The 21,831-nt window shown below is 33.6% G+C and overlaps 1 long non-coding RNA gene across 2 annotated transcripts in view; it reads right to left on the bottom strand.

The window, feature by feature from the left end:
• Positions 1–21,831, bottom strand: part of LOC123799277 (uncharacterized) — a 541,652-nt gene that overhangs the window by 272,047 nt on the left and 247,774 nt on the right. The gene's annotated exons all lie outside the window — the stretch shown is intronic.

Raw genomic sequence — 21,831 nt, 5'->3', positions numbered from 1 at the left:
TTCTTGTGTCCCACATTCAATGAGACCCTTAGGATTTATGTCTGGTACATATGCCTGAAGAATATAAGACTAGATTCTACCACTATTGGCATGTAGTAGTATGGAAGGGAGTGGGAAGAAAGGAAGAGAGGAAAATAAAGAGGGAGGAAGAGAAGGAAGGAGAAAAGGAGGGAGAGAGAGAAAGGGAAAAAAAATAGAATGTTTTAGGAAGGAGCATTATCAACAGCATGGCAAATGTATTTGCCATGGACTGAGATGAGTCATATAAGACAGATTTTATTTTCACTCCCCATTATATTCAATCCCCAAAGAACTTCAGATGCCAAGGAAGAATGAGGAAAATCCTAAGGAGCTGTCTGTGGAGCAGCAGCTAGAGTTTAAAAGTCTTTATTGTCTGTGAAATGAAAGTTGCAGGTGGAAGGGAGCAGTAAGGAGTCTCCACAAACCCATAAAATGTCCTCCATGAGATTCAGGCTTAAACCCTTGCCTTGAGGCCCTTTAAAATTATTATAAAGTAGGAAGTCTTTGCTTCTCCCTATTTTCTACCCATATTCTCAGCCTAGCGGGGCTCAAAATTCCTGATGAGCATACCAGCGGAAGAGGTAACTGTCCAGTCTTCATTATATCGTAACTCAGCAGAAAACAGGTTCCACATAAATATGACTCATCGGGAAGAGTGGAGAAGATTTAACTCCAAACCAACATTGGTCATGATTACTTAATAAAACTAGGAATTTTAATTACTTAATTGCAATAATTGCAACTTGTTTCTACCATTTGAGAGTAATCATAAAAGTCATGATTCAGTACAGCATGATGATTGTGTTAATAACACTGTATTGTATATTTAAAAGTTGCTAAGAAAGTAGGTCTTATAAGTTCTCATTACAAGAAAAAAAATCATAAGCATGTATGGTGATTGATGTTAGACTTATTGTGGTGATCTTTCTTTTTTTTTTTTAAAGATTTTTTTTATTTATTTGACAGAGATAGAGACAGCCAGTGAGAGAGGGAACACAAGCAGGGGGAGTGGGAGAGGAAGAAGCAGGCTCATAGCAGAGGAGCCTGCCGTGGGGCTCGATCCCATAACGCCGGGATCACGCCCTGAGCCGAAGGCAGACGATTAACCGCTGTGCCACCCAGGCGCCCCTGTGGTGATCTTTCTTAATATCCACAAACATTGAATTGCTATGTTGTACACCTGAACCTAATATGCCATATGTCAATTATACCCCAACAACAAAAAAGAAAAATAGTCATGATTTTTACTACAATTTTCATGCACCTTCATAATAAAAGCTTTCTCTACTAAATGAGCTTTAAATGTTAGTGGGAAAGAACAATAAAGTTGTTTCTTGTTGCTATTCCATGATCCATGTTTATTCAATGTGCAGATTAAAGTAGAAAAGAAAATTTCATGTAGATATCAAAATACACATAAATATCCTTGAATGTAAAAACATTTTTAATAACACGATAAAGTTTTCTCTCTCAACTTGAATTTTTTAAAAAAAAATTGGTTGACAAACATTAATGGCAGAAATCTTAAATACTTTATACAAACAACCCCAAAGCTGCCAAATATATTCATGATGTCAGGAAAATCTCTAGGCAACAGAGTTGATCAATGCAGAAACAAAGTAAAATTAGAGGGGAATTGAATCAAAGCGAATGCTCTTCAGAATAATTTGTAGAAGTTAAAGGGATTTTGATTTTCAGGTCTCTATGTCTTTTCTATATCGTTTCACAGCAATCACAAGAGTCCAAGAGGTTGTGTATCAATCTCACTTCAATTAAAAAAACAACAACAACAATCCAAGCACTGTAATATAATGGATGTCACATGTGATTGTGAAACTGAAAACTTTATTAGAGCACTGACTGAAGTCTAGTTAATCACTTCTTACTTTCCTACATTAGACATTATAAAAACCAACCCACTCTTTTGACATCTCATTTTGAAAATAACAAATTTGTCATGAAATCAGATCTCTAAATTCAAGCTTATTGATATCTCAATTGGCACAGTGGCATAAGAAGCTATATATATTACTTACATTCTTATTACTAGCCCAGAAGAAAGATAAATCACTCTTAGGTCTCAGAAGATAATCAAGAAATGGGTAAGAGAATTATTTAATTTCCTATATAATGAGAAATTGGATTAAAAATAAAATTGTTCAAACTTCTACTTAATTCAGTCTTACCAACTTTCCTATATTCTAATTTCTCAATGAATAAAGGAAATTAAGAAGCTTACATTGATATTCTTCAGAACTTCATTCAATAAACATCTGTGTAACAGGCAATTTTCCAAGAAATAGAGCGACAGTAGTGAATGCTATCAGATACAGATGCTGTTTACATCAAGAAAGCATCCTAGTGAGTTCAAGACAGTGTATTTTTGAGGAGGGCACAAAATGATACCTTGTCATGTAGGAAGAAACTGTAACTTCTAAATTCTATTCTTAACTAAAAAAAAAATGCTCCAAAGGTTTACCCCTCCAATTCTAAAACAGCTCTTGACAAGATCACTGACAACTTTGACAGTGCCAATTCCATGGGTCAATTCTCAATCTTCAGGATATCCAGCTTCTCAGTGGTAATTACTATACCTTTCTGCACTTGCTCTCCAGGCACCTCACTGACCTAGTTTTCCATCACACCTTTGCTCCTTTTGTCTCATGTACTAGATCTTCTCCTTTCCAATTTCTAATTGTTGCTGTACCTTTTTTTCTGTTTTTCAACAACTTCTCCCTTTACAACTCCTCCTAGGTGATCTCATGCATTCCTCTAAGTCTAAATACCATCCAGACCTTGATGATATTCAAATTTTATTGAGAGCTGTGATGGCTCTCCTGAAATCTTGAACCAGATATCCAAGTACCTGTTTGATGTCTCCATTTAAATGCCTCATAAGTATCCAAATAGTAGTTGGCCAGAGCTAAAATACACATTTCCACCTCCAAATCTGTGACTCTCTACATCACACCACCACCTATCCAGTTGCTTATCCAAAAAACTTGATGGCATCCTTGAATGATCCTTGTCTCATATCAACACATCAATAGATTCTCTTGCTTTTCAGTCACAGGTTCTAGTCCTTATCCTTTATACTGATCTAACCAAATTACTTCACACTCATTTCTAGCTATAATTTCCTTCTTCACAGAATCTGAATGACTTTTTGAGTATGTCACTCTTATCATATCACTTCTCCAATGAACTTTTCCAAAAGTTTTCTGTAACATATAGGAAAATATGTGATGAGCTTACAATAGCTACCTCACCATATAAACTTGCACCCCAAAACACTCCCTGACTTCTTATCTTTATTTCCCTTATTCTTGTCATTTCAGTCAAGACTGCATTCCTCACAATTCTACAATTCTTTGAATGCCCCAAACAAATGCTTACTCCAGAGTTTAGAGCTTGCTCTTTCTTCTACTCTTCTCCCAAACATTGGCATGGCACCAATTCACATTTTATTTAAATATCTGCTAAATTGTTACCTCTCTGACCTATCTTGTTTAAATATACCTGGCTCATATTTTGTTCTGTGTTCATTATCTGCTTTCTTTTACTTCATACCACTTACCACTATATGATATGATATATGATATGATATTCTTATTTGTTCATTGTCTATGTACTCCTTCCAAAATGTGAGCTTCATCAGGGAAGAGACATTATCTTTTACTCACTCTTTTGTAGTATCTAGCAGAGAGTAAGTACTCAAAAACGATATTAAGCAAAGGAATGCTTACTAGATATGGTACCATGACGGAAGAGTGTTAGTTTCATAATGTGAATATGGTGCTAATATTCATCTTCAGGGTTATACAACTGCAATTTATTATAGTGTACCTGTTCCAAAATGATTGAAGATAAAAACAAGTACATGTATGTATGAAGGTATATTTATATAAATGGTTTATATATATATTTGAAGTTAGAAATCTATATATTAGTATAGGTATATGTTATATATAAATTGAAGTTTAATTATATTTTATATAATAAATAAGATATACTTTTCTAATTATTTTATATTTATTATACTTTATACGATATATTTTAACTTTATATTTAATATATAATTATTTTATATTCTTATCTATATTTTATATAAATAATTCTATACTTAATATATAATATATAATTATTAAGTATATGTCTAACTTCTATTAAACTAATGGTCAAAAATAGAAAATGGTTTTAAAATATTTTTAAAGTATATTAAAATATTGCTAATAATAAATATCTAGAAGAATAAAAAATGGCAGACTTGTTATTTTATCTTAATCCTATCAAGAGTATACCACAAGTCATACTAAGAGGTCAAATAATGATAATCAAATCAGATATGACAAAAAGTCCGCAAAAATATTTGAAATCAAAGTGGTGACTATTTGAAATAATTATTTCAACCTACTATCATTAATAAATCATTTTATCCTAATAGTATATTTTGCTTTGAGATGTATGCTAGTGGTTAGCAACTTGAATGTGAAGCCAGATGTCTAACATTTATTTCTGTGATATTTAAAGCAATACAATTCCCATACAAATATTTTACAAATTTCCCCAAATTTAGCAATATTTTAAAACTTCATACTTAAGAACTACATATTTGAAAACTTTGTCAATTATAACATAATAACCTCATACAACTGAGCAAACATCTTCCATTCAAACTATACAAAAATGGATAAAATGACATACAGAAAATAATATGGTAATAAATTAAAATGCATTCCTCTCTTAGCAAATGATGTTGAGAGACATAAAAATGACAAACATCAGGAAAATGATGGAAATTTCTAGAGTCTGTTTAAAAAGTAAAATACCCCAAAACTATATTTTTTAGGAGTCAGCAGAAGAAAAATAATTCATTAAGGATACATATTCAACAATAAATTATTTTTAAAAAACTAATAGGATGCTTCATGAAAAAATTGGGAAAATGTAACCATTGATGTATTGGTTGATTTGGTTGGCATTATAATGACTCAGTGATAAATTTACTGAATTTGGACTACCTGTGTCGGTCATTCGGTAAATGATTCTTAAGTGAAATAGGCTTCTAAGACATTCAGTCAGTATTCTCAATGTATTATACATTTTCATCAAAGTGATTTTATATACTTAAGGCATTTAGAATGGAATATAGGGGTGTCTGGGTGGCTCAGTTGATTGGGGAACTAACTCTTGATTTTGACTCAAGTCATGATCTCAAGGTCGTGGAATCCAGCCCCATCTGGTTCTGTGCTCAGCTCAGAGCTTGCTGGAGATTCTCAATCTCTCTCTCTCTCTCTCCCTCTCTCCCGCTGCCCCTCCCCAGCCAATATAAATACATGAAATCATAAAACAAAAAGAATGGAATATAATTGTGAAAATACTTTCTATGAAATGAAGACAGACCATAAAATAATTGCATTGCACACCCGTCTGTTCAGTATTCCATTCAAAACAGTTATTCCAAATTTGCTGACCTAGTTTGTGATGCAAAGTAACTGTCAGTAAATGGTGCCAGGCACTTATTTAAAGGGAAAGAAATAAAAACACATATAATTAGTCTATACGATGAAGTTAAAATCTGTGTTTTAAAAATGAGTGAAACTATTTTGAATGAAAATTGTACTATGGTAAGAACATTTGAAAAGGAGTAGCTGAAAGTATTTTCACCATTATGTAATTGTTACAAGACATGAGGTCTTCCACATCCTTGTCAATGCTTGGTATGGTCAGTCTTTTCAAATTTTACCTGCTCTAATATATATGTAGTAGTATCTCATTGTGGACTTAACTTATGTATCCACAATGACTAATGACAGTGAACATCTCTGCATGTGTTTATATGCTATCCATATATCTTTGGTGAAGTGACTGTTCAAATTCTTTGCCTTTTTTAAATTACATTGTTTATTCCCTTATTGAGTTTTGAGAATTATATATATACTCTGGCTATAATTCCTTTAATAGATAGATGACTTGCAAAACAATTTAGGGAGAATCAACATCTTAATATTGAGGTTTCAGACCCATGAACCGAAGTATATTATTTCCATTTATTACAGACATTATTTTATTCATTAATTTCTCCTAGCAGTGTATATACTTTTTACTATTTGGGTCTTATACATATTTTGTCGGATTTATCTATTTTACATTCCGATGCTAATATACATGTTAAAATGTTACCATTTATAAAAATCTCAAAATTGAAAACTAAAAAAGAAACAAATCTAACAAAGGATATGGAACATCCTTATATAAAAGTATAAAACTTCTTTAAAATTTCATATAATAGGGTTATGGATCCAGAGAAGCTAGTAAAAAAAAATCTACTAAAACCTCAAGTCAAAATGGTGAGGTCAGCGCTGTCCTGAGACTCAGAAAGGAGAAGGTAAGTATCTTGAAAAGGTGCTACATAGAAGAGAAAATATAAGTGACTAAATCAAAGAACACGCTCAACCTGACAACCAGAAAAATCACAAATTTAAAAAAATCTGAAGATACCATTTCATACCCACCACAGTGTTAGAAATTTAAAAAACGGTCATATCAATTGTTGGTAAGGGCTTGGGACAAACTGGACACATAGGCTGACATACTGCATCACCGAAAGAAGTCATTAGGCTTTATTTTGTCATCCTGTTATGGAAAGAAGTAGATATCATTGTTTCTCTGAATACAAATTGTCTTTTGCTCTGTTAGCTTTACAGATTTTTCTTCTTTTCTTTTCTTTCTTTTTTTTTTTTTTTTTAAGTTTTAAAGCTGTATGGCCATGATGGGCCTAGGTATGTATTTTTTTTAAGCTGCCTGAGGTTCCCTGAATTTGATTATATTTGTTTTTTGTTTTTTTATTTTTTTTTTATCATATTTGCGACAATTTCTCCAACATTTCTTCAGTTATTCCTCCCCCCTTGGTCCCTTTCTTCTTCTGGAACTCTACTGCATGCATGGTAATCATATGGTATTTTCCCTCACGTTGTTAAATCTGTTTAGTTATGGTTATCATTCCCTTTCTTTCTATGCCTCAGTTTGGATATTTTCTATTGACCTGTCCTTCAGTCCAATGGCCTGGATGCAGAAAAATGCTGTGTCCTGTCTATTGTTAAGTTTTCCTGATGAATTCTTCAATTCAGATATTGTCCTCTTCAGTTCTAGAATTCCCCTTTGGCTTGGTGAGTTTAGTCAATGTAGCCAGAAATTGCACTATGTTTTGGTTCTGCTGTGACGCTCACCCTCCCTCACCACAGGCTTCAGATTCTTCTCACATCACCTTGAGCTTGGGGTGCGGGCTGATCCTCTGGGAGATTTTTCCAGTCTGTTCCCCACCAACAAAAGACGTCCCTTTATACTTGTGCTTCAGAGACATCTCTCTCCATGCTCTTATCCCAAACCCTGAGAAATTCTGATGTTCATTGTTACTCAGCTCTTGCTAGTTGTGGTGGGCTAAGAGTTATAAAGGTGTAATACAAATTGAGCTGCTTAATGTTTGTCTTTATTCTGTTTTGTTTTTCCCATTTAGGCTTATCCTTCCTCTTTCAGGGAGTTAAGACAAAGCTAATCATAAATTGAGCTAGGACTGGGTTGAAGTTTTATTTAATTTCAGTTCAACTCTGAATTGAATTCCAGCTGGGTCCTTGCACCTAACTTCAGATAACACGACGATGGCTCTGTTTTCCACCCTATACCCACAGATGCTTACTTAGCAAATTCTTATGGGTTATAATTGTCTGGCCAAGAGATTTATTTTTATGCTGGGGCTCTTACAGATTCCAAATGATCATACCAGCCCAACCTTTCATTAAAAGTTTTGCTTGCTTCTTCTCATCCCAGAGAAGTCTTTCCTTCTATGGCATCCCTCTTCCTTCATCCTTGCTTAACTTGTAGCCTCCTTTCTCATTTATGAAAGGCTCATTTCTCTTTGGAACTGGGTTCTTCAGACGATGTTGTACACTTAGATGGCTCTAAAGCAAAGTATTGCTTTGTTTACTTATCCACTGATTCCCTGTTATCTGGTGAGCACCATCTCACTTCCTAGCTGGAACTGGATATATCAAACACTCATTTTTTAATTTTGTATTTAATTTAATTTAAAACTCAAAATTTTCTATTTAAATTGTCCCATTCTAACTAAGAGGGCTCCTGTCTGTGCGCAGACTTGAGGTTTTCCCTTTATTGTCAAGGAGATAGTTAAATCTCCTATTATGCAAAAGTCAAAACATTAATCAACCAACACAACTCTTTTGTCACACTTACATCATTTCCCATTTGAGAATAATGTATGGTTGGTGGGTAGGAACACCTGTTGTGGCAGAACACATAGCGTCTGCAACCTCTATGTTAGAAATTCCTTTATCTCCTAACAGGACTCAGGAGTTTCTTTGTTTTGTTTTGTTTTGTTTTGTTTTTTGAGTAAGTTACATTCCCAGTGCTGGTGGAGTTCATATTTTGCTATATTTGGTGTAAAATCACCTACTAATTTAACATTTTCCAATGGGTTTTGGATAATTTAATATGAACATGTTAAGAGAAAATCAAGGTTTTTTTTGTTTTCTCACTCTTGTGCAGCAGCGATTACTCCATCATTTTCCAACTGTCTTCGTTAAATAAGATTTTTCATTCTTCAAATGTTCCCATAAAATATGAGTGACTTTATATTTGACTGTCCTTGATAAAAGTATTAAATTAAAGACAACCACGGTAACATCTGAGTAAAATTACAGACTGTGGATAGTATGTTTAATCTTGGATTTTTGCCAAATTTCATCTGGTTCCTTCCAGGTCACTTTAACAACCTATAATAACACCAATATTATTTTCAGTATGTGATTTGTTCTGATAAGAAGCATACTAAATTACTGATTCCTCTTTAAATGTATTAATTTTCGTAACAGATAGAGTTTTAATACTTTTAACAAGTTAATCTCTAAATGCTTCTAGCCGGCTTTAAATTGATTGTGAACACCCATTTTTCTATAAATCAATCAGAAATCCTGTAGGCTTTCATAATCTTCAGAAATATATTTGTACATATTTATTTTCCATTTTTAGTGGAATAATTTTTAAAAGAAAGTGCTTTGTTAGTCCATTAGTATAGACCAACCACCTTCAAATATCTGAAAAGTAAAACATTTCATCAGTCAACTGAATATTTAGTTGATGTGATACATAATTGTACCTGCCTTAAAATATCTGAATAAGTGACTAGAATGTTTAATAGTCATCTGAATGTTTGACATGATCATAAGATTATTTTACTTAGTCCTTATTAATATTTTAAATATCCATCTAAATCCACACAAGCTGTAACCCTTAGTTTAATGTAAAAAGAACACTTATATAAAACAATAGTAATTTATGCTTTTAAAAAATGCCCATATTATATCAATGTTTTCGGTTCCTTCGTTCTTTGTACTATTACTAATAATCTAAAACTCCCTTATAAATAATACTAATGCTTTCCTTGTCCATATTAATTATTTTCTATGAAATGAAAACTAAAATATTTCAGGTTCAGAAGAAATAGCGGATAGTAAAAGATGAGAGTAATGGGCAAAATGAAATTATTACAGTCACCTTTTCGCTATAACATTCCAAACTTTGGAGCCAGTACTTTATAATGCTATTTATATGAGAATTTCTTACAAATTTGTTTTTTTAATAGATGAAACGTTAAACTGTTGCCATATATATATACACGTATATATATATATACGTATATATATATATATACGTATATATATATATATCAGTATTATAATGATTCACCAACAATGTAAAAATAAAGACTGAAACATAGAGAGAGCTAAGATATATATATATATCCACACACACATACACATACACACACATACATACATTTCACCAGAGTAGGGAAACCTGCTCTAAGAGAGAACTTAGGCTCTGAATGATGAACTCATTAGGGGAAGGAGATGCTATAGTGTGCTAAAAGCCAAAACCCACAACCAGTCTCAAGGCCAAATTAGGCTTGGGAAAACATCTTTGGGCTTGGTTTTCTGATGTTACCATTAAATCAGAAACTGCAACTCTAGCTATTTTTCTACTGGCTTCAACCAGTTTCCCAGGAGCTGCCTCTGTGCTTTCTTCTTCTTAGGCTCTGGTCATTGCTTTCTTTCAATTTCTCATGCTCACCTGGAAAATGTAGATTTTCATACTGTAGATTTCATTTAAAATAAGCCCAAGGAGCAGTTTGTTAGATATTTTCCTCTTTTGTTATTTGCTATAAAAAATAATAGATAATATGGAAAGGACAAAAATCAAAGCTTTATCATATTTAGTCATATACTGCAAATGTGAATGAATACATAAGTGATTTAACATTGTTAGACCGACACTATGCTGGGATTAGTTTACTGTGTGAAGAATTGAACATTCAAAGAAATGTGATTAGTTTTAAAACTCAAAGGGGAAAGAGATTACTGCTCAGACTGATACCAAATTCAGTAAAATCTCAGGATACAAAATCAACATGCGGAAATCTGCGGCATTTCTTTTTTTTTTTTAAGATTTTATTTATTTATTCGACAGAGATAGAGACAGCCAGCGAGAGAGGGAACACAAGCAGGGGGAGTGGGAGAGGAAGAGGCAGGCTCATAGCGGAAGAGCCTGATGTGGGGCTCGATCCCATAATGCCGGGATCACGCCCTGAGCCGAAGGCAGACGCTTAACCGCTGTGCCACCCAGGCGCCCCTGCTGCATTTCTATACAACAATAATAAAGCAGCATAAAGAGAAAGTAATGAATAAATCCCACTTACAACTGCACCAGAAACAGTAAGACACCTAGCAATAAACCTAGCCAAAGATGTAAAAGACCTATACTCTTAAAACTATTAAACACTGATGAAAGACCTTGAAGATGACAAAAAGAAATGTAAAGACATTCCATGCACATGGACGAGAAGAACAGACATTGTCAAATGTCTATACTACCCAATGAAATCTATACATTTAATGCAATCCCTATCAAAATACCATCAGCATTTTTCACAGACTAGAACAAAGAATCCTCAAAAAAACTGTGGAACCACAAAAGATCACAAATAGCCAAAGCAAACTTGGGGGGTGGGGTGGGAAAGGAAAGCTGGAAGCATCATAATTCCAGACTTCAAGTTATATTACAAAGCTGTAGTGATCAAAACAGTATGGTACTGGCACATAAATTGATGCACAGATCAATAGAACAGAATAGAAAACCCAGAAGTGAACCCAATTAATCTTCAACAAAGCAGGAAAGAATATTCAACAGGAAAAAGACAATCTCCTCAACAACCGGTGTTGAGAAAACTGGACAGCAACATGCCAAAGAATGAAACTGGACCACTTTCCTACACCATACACAAAAATCACTTCAAAACAGATTAAAGACCTAAACATGAGATATAAAACCACTAAATCTAGAGGAAAACACAGGCAGCAATCTCTTTCACATCAGCCTTAGCAACTTCTTAAAAAATATGTCTTCTGAGGCAAAGGAAACAAGCAAAAATAAACTACTGGGACTTCATCAAAATATAAAGCTTTTGCACAGTGAAGGAAACAATCAACAAAACTAAAAAGCAACCTCCTGAATGGGAGGTGATATTTGCAAATGACATATCCAATAGAAGGTTAGTATCCAAAATATAAAAAGAATTTATAAAACTCAACACACAAAAAATGAATGCTCCAATTAAAAATGGGCATAAGACATGAATAGACATTTCCACAAAGACTTCCAGATGGCCAACAGACACATGAAAAGATGCTCAACATCATTCATCATCATCATGGAAATACAAATCAAAACCACAATGAGTTATCATCTCACACTTGTCAGAATGGCTAAAATCGACAACACAGGAAACAGGTGCTGACAAGGATTTGGAAAAAGAGGGCCGCTCCTGCACTGTTGGTGGGAATGCACACAGGTGCAGTCACTCTGGAAAACCGTATGGAGGTTCCTCAAAAAGTTATAAAAAGAACTACCTATGACCCAGCAATTGCACTACTAAGTATTTACCCAAAGAATGCAAAAATACTAATTCAAAGGGATACATGCACCCTGATGTTTATAGCAGCATTATCTACAATAGCAGAAGTATGGAAACAGTCCAAGTGTCATTGACTGATGAATGGGTAAAGAAGAGTGGTGTGTGTGTAAATGTGTGTGTGTGTGGAATATGGAATGGAATAATGGAATACTACTCAGAATAAGAATTAATAAAACCTTGCCATTTGCAACCATGTGGATAGAGCTAGACAGTTTTATGCTAAGTGAAATAAATCAGTCAGAGGAAGACAAATATCTTATAATTTCACTCATATGTGGAATTTAAGAAACAAAACAAATGAGCAAAGGGAAAAAAAGAGAGAGGCAAACCAAGAAACAAGACTCTTACCTCTAGAGAACAAACTGATGGTTACCAGGGGGCAGATGGGTCAGGGGATGGGTTAAATAGGTAATAAGGATTAAGGAGGGCTTGTGATGAGCACCAGGTGTTGTATGGAAATACTGAATCACTAAATAGTACACCTGAAACTAACATTACACTGTATGTTAGCTAACCATAATTTAAATAAGAACTTAAAAAATGGACCTTCTCTATTTCCCACCAAATTTGCACCTGTGTATTTGCTCAATGGAAATACATGTTTAGAAGAATGCTCATGGTATCATTATTCATAACAGAAAAAAACTGAAAACAAAAGAAATGTTGATTGGTAAGAGAATGGATAAAAAATTTATGACAATCAAAGAATACTAGTCAATAATAAGAAATGAATTATTGATACAACAGAAACTCAAAGAACATTACATTAAGAATCTCAAAAACATGACATTAAGCAAAAAAAAAAAGTCAAACAGAGAAGGAAGGCATACTTTATAAGTCCATTTAAATGAAATGCAAAAACAGACAAAACTTGGGGCACCTGGGTGGCTCAGTCATTAAGTGTCTGCCTTCGGCTCAGGGTGTGATCCCAGCATTCTGGGATCGAGCCCCACATCAGGCTTCTCCGCTGAAAGCCTGCTTCTTCCTCTCCCCCTCCCCCTGCTTGTGTTCCCTCTCTCACTGGCTGTCTCTATCTCTGTCAAATAAATAAATAAAATCTTAAAAAAAAAAGACAAAACTAATCTATAATGATAGAAATCACAAAAAAGCTGGTTTCTGGGAAGTAAGTTTGAAATGGAACTGCCTGGAAAGGAAAACATTCTGTTAACGAAAAAACTATTCTCTCACTTGAATTAAATGGTGTTTACTGGGGAATATAAAGTGTCTCCTACTTTATACTTATGTTATTCATTCAACTGAACACTAACTTCTTTTTCTTTTAAAGATTTTATTTATTTATTTGACAGAGAGAGACAGCGAGAGAGGGAACACAAGCAGGGGGAGTGGGAAACAGAGAAACAGCCTTCCTGCCGAGCAGGGAGCCCGAGGTGGGGCTCCATCCCAGGACCCTGGGATTATGACATGAGACAGAGGCAGATGTTTAACTGACTGAGCTACCCAGGGGCCCCTGAACACTAACTTCTGTGATTTTTTTTTTTTTGTATGTCAATATTTCCTCAATAAAATATACTATAATGAAAAATAGATCTATATTATTAACATATTCCTAGTGCTTATAAGCACATGAAGCATTTCCTAAGAATGAATAATCTCATTTAAGCTCTGTTTAAATACTGTATTTTAAATTACCTGTCTAGATGGTGTTTATTGTATAATGTTTTAATTTTGTGGATAAAATGGAATACATATGTTAAAGTATTTTTATTATAAATACCACAGAAGATTTGCTAATTATACTTAAAATGTATTCTGCTGCAAGCATTTCTTTTTGCAACGGAAGTACTGACATGCATTTTTAAGATAATTTTCCACTTTAGAAAATTATAAAAATATCACGAAAGGAGGAAAATATGTATCTATTAAAAGGTTTTCTTCGAAAAGTGTTAAAAAGGATTCTTTCTGTTCGATAGGATCTGCATCACTAGGATAGCCTACGTAGTAGAGTTCTAACACTTTCCAATCAGGAAAACAAAGATACACTCTGAGAAGGTATTGGTAGCATATATTCTCTAGCACTTGGATGCTAGTGGTTGTGAAAACCTTTATGTTGAGGACTGAAAAATTGAAAAATGTTTTAAAAGAACCCTAGGAAGTTGGAGTACAGTTAACTTGGGAGATTCAACTAGAAAATCTGGAGAGCAATGAATGATTCATTTACATGCACGAGTTTTGTGAACGTAGAACTCTCAAAAAATCAAGTATCTACTCTATTATTTTTTTTTCAAATAAGACAAGTAATGAGACTTACTGAAGTAGCAGCCACAAGCAGCAAATAAATAAGATGAGAAAAAGTAATAGTAGTTTTCTAGGATCACATACTTTTTCCTTTGCTGAAATACAAATGTTGACTAACCCGAGATTACTTTACAAAAAGTGTAATGCTAGTCTACCAGTTGAAATCTCTCATAGGATGAATACTATGCTATCTCAATCATGAATGCTAACACTTCCAAAAATTCAATTACTCTGTCTTATTATATGTTACATGTTAGTGTATGTTAAGCATTATTTATGTTATGTATTAATGTGAAAGCTAAGCTCATGGTATTTGTTGTGGGTTTGTGTTCTCAAAAAAGAATTGAAGTCCTAAACCTTGGTACCTATGAATGTGATGTTATTTGGAAATAGTCTTTGTTGATGTAATCAAGGTAAGATGAAGTCATACTGGATTAGGATGGGTCCCAATGGCTCATGTCAGAAAGAAAACTGTACCGGTGGACAGATATGTAAAGACAAAGCAGACCCTGGAGTGAGGCTCCTACAATCCAAGGAATGTCAAGGATTGCCTACAACATCGAGAAGCTAGGAGGAGGCAAAGAAGGATTCTTCCCTAGAACCTTCAGAGGGAGCATTGGCCCTGATGACACCTTGATTTCAGGCTTAGCCTCTAGGACTGTGAGAGAATAATTTGTTGTTTTAAACTACCCAATTTGTGGTAATTTGTTATGGCAGCCCTAGGAAAAAAATAAAGTATTCTTCTTTTTTAAAATTATTACTATCTAAAGAAGTAGGAATGACCTATATATTCGTATGAAAAAAATTGCTTCTTGAATTTTTGTTTTTTTGTCAACTTTGCCTTATCCTTAGCTATTTTACAAAATAATTTCTAAAAATACATTAGTATCATTAAAATAAAATTTGAGTAAGTTTCTATTTTATTTAAAAATATAAAGAGGAAATTAATGATGTCGGAGAATGTGACAAAATTCGCTATCACATATGTAATTTAAAAATATAATATTTGGATAAGTGCTTCTGAGCAACAAAGTCTCATATGTTCATTTTCTGTCACATTTACTCTTCTCAGAGTAGCAATTTTCATGTTAAGAGTCAATAGCCATTCGTTGTAAGATAAAGTTTATTCTGCGTTATTTTGGGTGAATTGCACACAATTGGTTAGCTTCTCAGAATGTGGCTATGAAAATATTAATTTAATTGGATTAAAGGCCTTCATCAAAAAAGAGTGAAATATCTAATTAGCTCTCTATATACAAATTATCACCTATTCCTTATAAAAATAATTAGTTATTTTACTAAATACAATTATCTAGTGCCTTACAATATTAGTAGATTATCAAGAAAGCCAAATCAATCCCACAATTAAGGCCCTGATAAACAATGCTTAAATTTAGAAATAAATGCTTATTAATTTGCTTCTTGGGCTCTGTATTTAACAGGGTTGAACAAAGTAAATATTGCTGATGAGTTAATTCCAAAATGATCTCATTAGTTGCCATGGGCAGTGTCACCATAGCTAGTGGCTCTGAGTGTGGCACACCATTTGTGACCCCTGGACAGATGAGTGCTGGAGTGATAAATGATGGAATGTGAATCTAAACCGGGCCTAATGGAAAATCAATGAGCAGAGACAAATAATGTCCAGTTGTGTATCTTCTATACAAAGGACCAAAAACTTTCACAACTTGCATTAACAGTAGTGAGATTTAATCTGAATACAAACCAGAAATTGTCACCAGTTAATTAGTTCCCTGCAATTTATTCATTGAATTATTCTTCATGTTTTAGTAAAATGATTTGTAATACAATAATTTTACTTTAACAAATTGCTTATGCATATCAGTATTTTCTGAATATTCTTATCCATGTGCTTTCCTGTTTTACATACTATTCTTATATATGAATTACTGAAACGAAATAATTTCTCAACCACTGAGTACTAAAAATAAGAAACATTCATTAAAATAGTTGACCTTAAAAAATAAATGAAATAGTTGACCTTATGAAATTCATTAAACTTATTATACAACTATGTGACATTACAATTATCATTCTCATATACTGAAATGATGTGTTTAAGTTCCTATGTGTTAATCTTCATTACTCATATTACTTTACAATCGCAAATATTAGGAAAATTTTAGTTATCTATACACATTCCAGAATTCATGTTCTAACTACAAATAGTAATCAAAAATACAGAACAACTTAGTTTTTATTCTTGGAATGTATTAATTTTGCACCCACTCAGAATTCAACACCAAGTAATTTCTAGTAGAATAATTAATACGTGGTATTAATTAAAAGGTCAGTATCAGCCTTTCCAACTTACCAGATTTAAAAATCTATAGAAATACGCATAAAAATAATCACATTTAAAACATAGCCATAAAATGTAAATAGACAGATGTATACGACATGTATGTATAATAGACTTCTAATTAATACATAAAAAGATAAATGAGCATAATCAGACCACATATTTAATATAATTTATTAATGTTTTTAAAAAACACATTTAAAATTCTTTAAAAAATGTTGGTTAGAACTTCTTTAAAAGAAGATTCTGATTGAAAGAAGTTCTTTCCTATTTAAAATACCTTAAAATATCCTCACAATCCACTTGAGCTTCTTTAAGAGACAGTTCTACATTTTAGATGTCAGTGTAAGAGGCTGATGAAATAATATTTTGCTCAACCTGACATGTGCAATTTGAATTAATCGATGGCTACACCTTATAAATTACTGTTGGTGAAGCACAGTGAAAAGAAAATTGGTCTACAAATATCTATTTAACTACTCAGGTAGTAAATACCTGCTGTCATCTATCTATTTCTCGAGTGTGCTGGCTTCAAGTATCTTGCCTGAGATTCAAGACAGCTCTGTAGTTCATTTCAGAAAGCAGTGAACCCAAAAATCCACCTCAGAAAATTTTGAATATAGCTCAACTCGATTATACAATATCCGAGTCTGTAAAACTTCATTAACTTCCACATTTCATCTAAGACATATTTTGATAAAATTAAATAAGCTGAAACAAATGAAAACAAACAAAAGCAACCAGTTATCTTTCTTCTTTGCACCAATTTGCCACATAACTTAATTTGATCTCCAGTGAGTCAGATAATATTCCTCTCTTAATCTTCCCTTAGCAATTACAATAACAGAGCTTGCCAATATCACCAAAAGAAGTGAACCAATAAATTGAATTGCTTCCACAATAGTTTACTCTTAAAGTAATATCTATTATGTTACTATTTGGAAACTGTTATCGAAAACAGCATAAGCTGTAAAGTTTCATATTTCAAATAAAGGGTTGTACTTAAAAAACAGATTTCTTTAGCTTTTGCACATGGATCCTTATATCTGCTCATTCCCACCAGAACCTTTGCAATTCCTAATTTCCCTGCCTGCTGTGATACTCTCTAAATGGTTTCAGGGCTGGATTTTCCTTGGTCTTTATGTCTTAGCCCAGGTGTCAACTCCTCACAGATGCTTTCCTTGATTTAAACTAGTATGCTCTTCATGACACTTCTCAGTGGCTAAAATTATCTCCTTGTTGTATTTATTCACCTTCTTTTCCTCACTGTATCGTGTAAGCTCTATGGAAGCAGGAATTTTCTTATTGAGAATTTTTTAGAGCAGTTTTAGGTTCACAACAAAATTGAGGGGAACAAAGACTTCCCATATATCTTCCGTCCCCACACACGCACAGTCCGTTCCATGATGGACATCTCCACCAGAGTGGTACAATTGTTAGAACTGCTGGCCTGCATTGACAAAGCAGATCACCCAAAGCCCATAGTTTACATTACAGTTCACCGTTCGTGTTTTTCATTCTATGGGTCTAGATGAACATATAACGACATGTATCCATCATTATGGTAATGTACAGAATATTTTCACTGCCCTAAAAACCCTCTGTGCTCTAGCTATCCGCCATTCCCTTCCCACAATCCCTGGCGAACACCGATTGTTTAACTGACTCTACAGTTTTACCATTTACAGAATGTCATCTAGTTAGAATCATACAGTATGCAACCTTTTCAGACTGGCTTAATTCACTTAGTGATATGCATTTAAGGTTCCTCTATTTCTTTTCTTGCCTATGAACCGATTTCTTTTTTTTTCCTGAATAATAGTTATGTGTCTTCAAGTTTCTTCCACAGTTTTCCATGGGTTGATAGCTCATTTCCTTCTAGTGCTGAATAGTATTTCATAGTCTGGATGCACCAGTTTGTCCATTTACCTACTGAAGAACATCTTGGTTGCTTCCAAGGTTTGGCAATTATGAATAAAGCTGAAATAAACATCTGTACGCAGATTTTCCAGGGGACAAAAGTTTTCAACAGGATTTTTTTTTAATTTGATTTAATTCAATGTAATTTAATTTAATAATTTAATTTAATTTTAATTCCAGTGTAGTTAACATACAGTGTTACATTAGTTTCAGGTGTACAATATAGTGATTCATCTGGGTTTTGTATAAATATCCAGGAGCATGATTGTTGGATCTTTATAATATGTTTAGTTTTGTATGAAACTGTCAAACTGTCTTCCAAAGTGGCTGTATCATTCTGCATTCCCAAACAACAGTGAATGAGAGTTTTTGTTGCTCCACATCCTTGCTAGCATTTGGTATAGTCAGTGTCTTGGAATTTTGCCATTCTAATAGGAATGCACAGGTATTCATGGTGTTTTAATTTACAATTGTCTAATGATATGTAATATTGAACATCTTTTCATACACTTATGTAAAGTCTATGGTGAGGAGACTTTTGCCCACTTTTTAAGTGGGTTGTTCATTTTCTTATTGTTGAGTTTTGAGAGATTTCTTATATTTTGGGTAATAGCCCTTTATCAGATGTGTTTTTTTCCAAATATCTTCTTCCAGTCTGTGACTTATATTCTCAATCTCTTGAAAGGGTCTTTCACACAACAAAAGTTCTGAATTTTCATGAAGTTCAATTTATCAATCACTTCATTCACGGATCTTGTGTTTACAATTAGATCTGATCCTAATTCACTCTCTCCTAAACGGATTTCTTTTATCTTTTATCTACCTGTCACTTCTGAAACCTAATAATCTTTTTTTAAAGTTTTTATTTTTCTTTTCTTTTTTTCCCAAGTTTCTTTTGAAAGTTTTTATTAAACTGTAGTTAGTTAACATACAGTGTAATATTACTTTCAGGTGTATAATATAGTGATTCAACCTACCCATACAACACCCAGTGCTCATCACTAGTGCCCTCCTTAATCCCCATCACCTATTTAACCCACCCCCCAACCCCACCCACCTCCATTCTAATAACCATCAGTTTGTTCCCAAGGACCAGTAAGGGATGAGTCACGGAAAAATTTTAAACCAATTTTAGGGCTGTCCATTATACAAGCAATAGTTATACGCTGTGTTAAAAGTATCTATTTTATCAGCTTTATTGAGGTCTAAATTTATACAAAAAGTGCACAAATTAAGTGTATACAATTTGTTAGGTTTGAACATATGCACTCACCCATAAAACCATCACCACAATCAAGGTAATAGACTTATCCATCACCTCCAAAAGTTTCCTCCTGACTCTTTGTTGGCTTGCTTGCTTGCTTTGTGGTGAAACACTTGACTTGAAATTTACCCTCTTAACAAAATTTTAAATGTACAATACAGCATTATTAAACTACAGACACTAAGAGATAACTGCACTCCCATGTGTACTGCAACATTATTCACAGTAGTTAAGTTACGGAAATGACTTAAGTGTCCATCTTGGATGAATGGATAAAGAAAATGCAGTATATGCATACGACGGAGTATCATTCAGCCTTACAAAAAGAAGGAAATCCTGCCTTATGTGACAACATGGATAAACCTGAAGGACGTTACGTTATGTGAAATAAGCCATCCATAAGACAAATACTGCACGATGCCACTTATATGAGGCACCTAAAATAGTCAAATTCAGAGAAGCACAGAATAGAGTGATAGTTGCCAGAGACTGAGAGTAGGGGAAATGAGTTTTTCAAAGGGTGTAATGTTTTAGTTATGCAAGACATACACTCTAAATGTACATATTTTAAGAAGCCTTTGAATTACAGTTAACTTATCCTTTCTCTAACAAAGTAATTATGTGACTTCTTTAACCCCAGGTTCACAAAATCCATGGGTACAATCCATTTGAGGATACATTCTTTAATCACAATTATTACCTAATGTTTACAGACTTATACAGAGCAGTATAAATGGAGACATGCTTGTGGACAAACATTAAATGTACTAAAACTTAACCACTTTATTTTATTTCTTTGTGAATTATATTCCTTAGTAATAGTAAAAGGTAAATCTGCACAAACAAATAGGAAAATTGCTTACAAAACTTCAAGGACTTTTCTTTCAGAAAAGCATGTTTTATATAGTGTTCTACCCCTCCCCCAAGAGTGCTTTAAAGCCTCAAGGCATGAGAAATGCTCTAAATAAGATGGAAAGATTTGTAATAAGGGAAATAGAGGAGATTTACAATTTTCTCAGCAAGCAGACCCTAAAACCTGAGACAACTATATATGGTAGTATGACCTTATGGTAGGAGGTGAGGGAGAGTGAGTTTTTCTTAAGGGTGGAATTCTGGGCTGTTAATTAAACAATTTCTGCAGGATTTTTACTCTTTTATGGATGTGAGTCACAGTTCAATTTAATGGGAAGATGTATCCTCTAACGCCAAATCCATACTTAACAATCTTATACTAACGTTCTTCCAAAATTCTTGTGCAGCCCTTGCAACTCTTCATACTGCCTAACTATCCTCTTTATCTCTGGGTATAATATTTACTTCTAATAATTGCTTTCCTTATCTTTGAAATGAGGCAACTGGGGGGATAAGGTTATCATGTAAAACATATTAATCACCCTCCCAAGATTTAGAAGCATTTTAGCACATATCGAGCCTTGAAAATGTCCTGGGATGTAATTATGTCATTATGTTCACATTTTGAGTTATATCCCATTGCTTAATTATTTGTTGTTGTTGTTGTGTTTTAATGGCCTCATCATATCTCAGGTTGCCCACTCTGCATTGCAGTCCATATTTATAAATGTGATGAAAGTAGAACCAAAGAGTCACTAATTAACTTACAGGAAGATGTTAATTGATCTGTTATTTAACCTGTAATCTCTACACATATCTGCCTTGTGAACCTACCCAATCAGATGTTTCCACAGCCCCTTGAATAACTGACGCTTGAAACAGATCAGTAAGGCAACATCATGATGGTTACCTCTATAGCCTGGCTCCACTGTTTGTTTCCCCACATTTATATCTTAAACCCCTGAAGAATGAGCTCTAATGTGATGGAACACAATTTTTCTGTGCTTTCATAGCATAAAACGCTTTTAATTTTCTTCCTCATTTAAGAATTGATGAAATTTCAATTACTTTCCTGCTTTATTTTTTGCAGATAGAATGATAGTTCTCTAAACTGAAATTTTATTTACATTTCGATTCTTGGTGTTACTT

Source organism: Ursus americanus, chromosome 5 (genome assembly GCF_024610735.1).
Source record: "Ursus americanus isolate L20-20 chromosome 5, mUrsAme1.1.p, whole genome shotgun sequence".
Classification (NCBI taxonomy): domain Eukaryota; kingdom Metazoa; phylum Chordata; class Mammalia; order Carnivora; family Ursidae; genus Ursus; species Ursus americanus.
This window is presented reverse-complemented; position numbering and strand designations above follow the sequence as displayed.